This window comes from Calidris pugnax, unplaced genomic scaffold, assembly GCF_001431845.1.
Source record: "Calidris pugnax isolate Ruff unplaced genomic scaffold, ASM143184v1 scaffold25, whole genome shotgun sequence".
Taxonomy (NCBI): domain Eukaryota; kingdom Metazoa; phylum Chordata; class Aves; order Charadriiformes; family Scolopacidae; genus Calidris; species Calidris pugnax.
Genome location: NW_015090805.1, coordinates 5,961,971 through 5,968,071, shown reverse-complemented (window position 1 = coordinate 5,968,071; position 6,101 = coordinate 5,961,971).

Genomic DNA, 6,101 nt, shown 5'->3' with positions numbered 1-6,101 from the left:
GATAGTATGTCATGTTAAAATTGAGAGGTATAATAAAAGTAAATGCTCAAAGACTCAGAAACAAAAGACATAAATAGAGTAGAAGAATGCAGATGTAGATTCTTTGTCCATGTTAGAGGATCATATTTGGCCACTAGAAAGTAAAAAGAACAAAGACTAGATTCTGTGCTGTTGAAACCTATAGAGCTTTTAGTGTTAACTTCAGTGGCAGCAATGATGAGGATTCCTCTAAAGAGGGTAAAAACACTGCAAACTGATGAGTCACAGGAAATGTAGGGATACCTAATTTTACTTGTGCAAGGCGACAAAGCAGTGCTGGAAGCTGAGGTGTTGAAAAAGCAGGAAACAGTGATAGGAAGGCAAGAAACTAAAGGAAACTACAGGAATTTTGAAGCTATTTAAGAATTAACTAACTCATTTTCCAGCAAAAACGCACAATTTTTGAGGGAATTGCCTCAGAGTAATTGTCATTAGTTTAAAAAGGACTTGAACTGACTGAAAATTGCACTGAGCATTACTTCCCTTTCAAAAGAATTAGCAAATATTCAAAATAATGTTATGAAACATATAAGGGGTGACAACCAACACTGGATAAAACAAAACATTAAAAAAAATATTGAAAGAATCTGTTTGGAAAAGAAAACAGTAACAAGCAAGGCCTTTTCCTAAACAAAAACTACTTAAGAATCAGGAAAAAGCTATGGAAATAAATGCTATTTTTTCCTAACACAAAAGGTTGATGTTAGGTGTTGTGAGATTCTGTGTGAGGATGTGCAAGTTGGTATATTTTTAAATGTTATAGAAAAATAAATTCTTAACAAAATAGTAAAATTTGTAAACTTCTGTGTGAGAACTGATTGATATAAAGGAACTGTTTGGTAAATTGTCAGATGGCCTATGGCATGATACCAGTATGTAGAATAAAACCAGTAGAAATTAAGTTGCACACTCCTACTGAAAATTGCATATCCTGCCAGTAGCAATAAATTGAAGTAGGCAGTGTCAAAAATAAAAGGTTTCTTTAGAAGAATGTTAACATAATATTATAATAATCACATGTGATTAATGTGTAAAATTTACTAACTCTTTGAGTGCTGATAGCACCTGAAAAATAATTTGACATTTCTATAGGTATTGAAAACTTCCGCAGTTCATATTAAACAAAAAAACCTGTTGTCCAAAATTTATCTGGGAGCTGGATATTCCACAAGTCTCCATGATGCTTTTTAGGACAAATCTTATGTAGATAGCACAGCCTTGGATCAATCAACCAACTAGTTTGATCTCACTTGATAATTTTTTTTATTCCTTTCATCATTAGGCTTAGTGTTGAGTAACACTGCATTTTTAATGACATACTTTTCTGTATGTTTGGATAGTAATATTTTATGATGGGGTAAGGGACAGTATGGAGATTATTTTTAACTTTCGTATAGACACATAGACATATGTACACAGTAAAGTTATCTAATAATTTTCAAAGGACATAAAGCACATATATGTACAAGGTTCTTAAAAAGCATGCTAGTGTTCAGTTTTAGATCTCTTTCAACATTGTAGAGACAGATCATCAGCTACTGGTTGAGCAGGACTTGGCATTGACTAAGAACGTCAGAGGAGAAAGAATCCTTTAATTGGGGAAAAGAAAATTTCTGTTGACAGGAAGATGTAAAGTAACTCTTCTGCAAGGTAAATTCTGGCCTTTAGGCCTATTCTCTGGTATTCAAGAGAAACCTAGTTTTCATCCTCTTGCTAATAATGGGCTACATGGGACAAACTGGGCTACTCCAGTTTGTCAGAACATTATAAAGAAAGATATAGAAGAAGGGGGAGCCAGCATGGCTAAACATTAAGGTGAAGGAGGTTATTAGAAGAAAGAAGAAGGTATCCTTTGGAAACTTTTGGAAATGCAGAAAACAGATGGGTTCATAAAGTCTATTACATTAATATGACAATGCAGATCACAACTGAGTTTGAGAAATGACTTGGAAGGGCATGGGGGGGAAAAAAAGCACAACAAAATCTAAGTCCTTTTCCATAAGTATTAAGAACAGGAGGCTTGACACAGTGTGGGAAGGGCCTGTAGACCATCAAGGTGTAAAAGGAACACTCAGAGAAAGCAAGACGATAGGAGAAAAGACTACATTCCTGTTCTTGCCTCTGTGTTCATCATGCAAGAGCTCAGAGAAATCCATGTCAGCATTTTCCATTATGGGGAATTTAGCAGATCTATCTATCTACCTACCTACCTCAAACGTAACTGCAGGGCAGAAGTGGTTAGAAAACAAGTGGATAAAATAAGCAAGACATCATGAGGACAAGGTGGCCTCCATCCAGGAGTTCTAGGAGAACTCGGGTGTTAAAAAGTGGAAGTACTAACTGCAGTGTGTTACCCTAGTTTTAAAACCCCTTCCCCTGCTAACCAAGTGGGGAAGGCACACGTGAAGCCCCAGGCAACTACACAAGTGAGCCTGTTGAGTTGTCTACGCCAGCCAAATAAGTAGTATCTGTCCTGTAAAGCAGAATCACTGGACACATCCATAAATATGACATACCGAGGATGGTAACACAGTTTTTGTTAAATTATATCAAATACTGCAGATCTGTAAGTCCTTCGTGATGTCCACATATATGTGGACAAGGGAGATCTTATGTTAAAGGGCTTCTGGGATTTCCAGGGACAATGAGGTCCCTAGACAAAGTTTCATTTAAAAAAAAAAAAAAGAAAAAAGAAAAAAGAAAAAAAAGCAGCACCTTTATGCAGTAAGAAGCAAGAGGAATGAATCAAAAAATGGCTAAATGACAGGAAACAGAAATAAAACAGAAATAAAAGGTCGGTTTTCATAGAAGAGGGACATCACAAGAGGAGTCTACAGGGACCTGTGCTGTGACTTGTGCTGCTTAATGTATTCATAAATGATCTGGAAAAAGAGGGTGAGCAGTGAGATATCACAGATTGCTAATGATATTAAGCTATTCAGGTAAAGGAAAGTTAGAGGACAAATTGTGATGCAGTTAAAGGGCTGACTGTGAAGAACTGAGGAACTGAAGAAAGACCTTACAAGACTGAGTGACTGGATAATAAAAAGGCAGATAAAATTTGATGTAGTTAAGTGTAAAGTAGTGCACATGGGGGAAAAAAAATTATATATACAGTGAGGGGCTGTAAGCTGGTTTTCCACTCACAAATGAGATCTTTGGGTTCTGATGAATATTTCTATGAAAACGTCAGCACAATGTTCCCTTTAACTCAGAAAAGCAAATCAAATATTTGGAATTACTAAGATTGGAAAAGAGAGCAAAACAGAGAACATTGTAATATAACCAGCCCATTATCAATCCATAGTTCTCTGTCTATTGAGTAGTATATACAGTTCTTTTCTTCACATCTCAAAAAGGGCATAATAGAATGGAAATGATTCAGAAAATGTTTGACAAGGATAACCAAAGAAACAAAATGGTTCTGCATGAGGTATATCTACGGGCTCTTAACTCTGAAAAACAGATGATTGAGGCAAGATACAGCAGAGGTCTACAAAATCACCAGTGGCAGAGAAAAGATAAAGATGAAGACACTGCTACTGTCTTTTTCCAGTATGAGTATTAAGAGTATTAATGAAGCTGGTAGGAAGCATGTTCAAAAAATTTTAAGCTGTGGAAATCTTTGCTGCAAGATACTGCGAGATGTTAAAGGTTTGGGAGAGAAACCCAACCAAACAAATTAATGGAAGTTAAGTCTGTTAAATATAAAGGCTGTTAAATAAGAAAACATCACCCACCATCCACACTGCAGAAACCTCCAAACCACAGATCACTGGACGCAGGGAGTGCTTGTGGACTACACCCTTACTTTGTTCGTAACGTTTTCCTTAGGCATCCTTTGTTGGCTCCTGCTGGAAACCAAGTACAAAACCAGATGAGTTTTAAGTTCCCAGTATAGCAGTTCTTCATGCAAATACTATAGAAAAGAGAAGATTAAGAGGCCATGAGTTTTACCGTTATGACATGATTCCGAGTCATGAAAGGTTAGGAGAAAGACCGATGACTTCAGTAAGAAAAAATCTTAATCCATATAGCTGGAAAACAGTGTCAAAACCAGTTAGGCAGTGAAGTAGGTCACCCGTGTGTAAATACCTAACACCAGCCCTCTGCAGGGAAGGCATGCTGGTGTCTGAGGGTTCTGCTGGTGATGACTGGGACAGCTGCTAGCTATAAAGGCTTATCACTAAGCAGAGGGAGAGAATTAACTTAGAAAGAAAGAAAAGAAAGAAGCAGCACATGGTGGAAGAAAGGCTACCTCCTTGTAGGAGAAGAGACCGCCTCAAAACCCTTCTCCATAAAGAAAAGGAAAATCTCCATGAACTGTCCAAAATATTTGGGTTTGTTTGTTTGTTTGTTTTTTGTTTCAGGTGGCCACTGCCATTGAGGGAAACAGAAATGAGAAGAGTGCAAATACAGCAGGTAGTAATGCAAGAGGGAGCATGACCTTCTGATGAGAAGAAGAAAATGTAATTGCCTCCCTCTGTATTTGTATACTCAGATCTTCTCTCCTTTTAGATGTATGGTAAAACATGGCATAATATTACAATGCAGCCTGAATCAAAACTGTTTTATTCAGTTGCATAACAGTAACCTGAAAACAGACTGTAGAAGATGCCCATCTTACCTCAGCTGTACCCTTTTTAATCTCACTTTTTCATAATTTAAAAAAAAAACCTTTGCACTGGAGCTTTGTATGCTTTGTTTTGACTCAAGAGTTATTGGGAAACTTAAGCAAAATCAGATTTTTTTCCTTATATAGCATAAAGGAAAATACATTTTCTGTTAGTCTACGGTTGAAATGTCATACAATCATAATTCAAAAGATGAAATTTGGCTTGTGCGGCCATTAAGAAAAGGAAAGCAATCTAAGTCTGAAGAAAATCAAATCATTATTTTGATGCTGCAGTTATTCAAAACTGAAATATCTATATTGATGCAGTAAAACCCACTATTCATTCTATGGGATAACAGAGCTAAAATTGTTTATAGTGTTATACGAATACCAAGCTGCTGTAGTACTGATTACTCACATCACAAAGTTACCTTGCACCCTTCATAATGGCCTTAAAGGATTATTTGGTTCTAACTATTCATAAACTAGTCTCCTGCCATTGATATTTCTGCTGCAAGTGCTGTGCCATTTTGGCAGTAGTAGGTCCAGGTCCTCATGTCTCTCCTGTCCAAATAGGGGGCTAGAAAGGTCACAGTATTTCGAAGATTTGGCAGCTAGGAAGTCTGACAGCTCCATCAGTAGTATGTAAGCTCTAGAACTTAAGTGTGATCTGTGTACCACAGGTATGTAAAATCTTTGTCAGACAACAAACCTTCATACCTGGCTAGGAATATGATTAATTTATGAATAGCTTAATTTTATTTCAAGTAATATGTTTATTCTTCCTATTAACCATAAAATGAAACGTGTAAAAGAAGATGTGCTTTGGGAGTCATATATAACCTATAAAGTGCTTCTGTAGTGTCTGAAGAAGCAGTGATTGACTTAACACCTTTTCTCCCAAAACTAGCTGTGGCAAAGTCATTAACAGAATTTCGCAATACCACTGGAAGCTGTTGCAGAAAGCCCTGTTTTCATAGTTTATAATACTCTTTTGGGGAGAGGAACAATAAATGCTTGGAAAACTTCCCTAATTCAGAAATAACTTTTAAGTAAATTTTTTGTTCTGTGGAACACGTACAGCGACACTTGTCTGTTGCCTGTAAAAAATTGTATATTGCTGTCTCTCTGTCTAAGAAGAGAGGCCATCTGGGGTTTGAGTAAAAATTAATGACACAGAGTTGGGATATTTACTATAAGTTATTATATACTGATTTCACTGCCCTGAAAAGCAACATGAAAAAGACAATGAGAAGTTCGTTCTTGTGAAAATCTAAGCTAGAAATAATTTTGCTGCTGTTTTCAGCCTTTTAAATTTGTACTTGCTTATAAATTTCCCAAACTGAAATAGTACCCTTTTCAGAATAATCCCAACTTCTCCTTATTCCTTCTCATTAAAAAAAAAAAAAAAAAAAAAAAAAAAAAAAAAAAAAAAAAAAACAAAAAA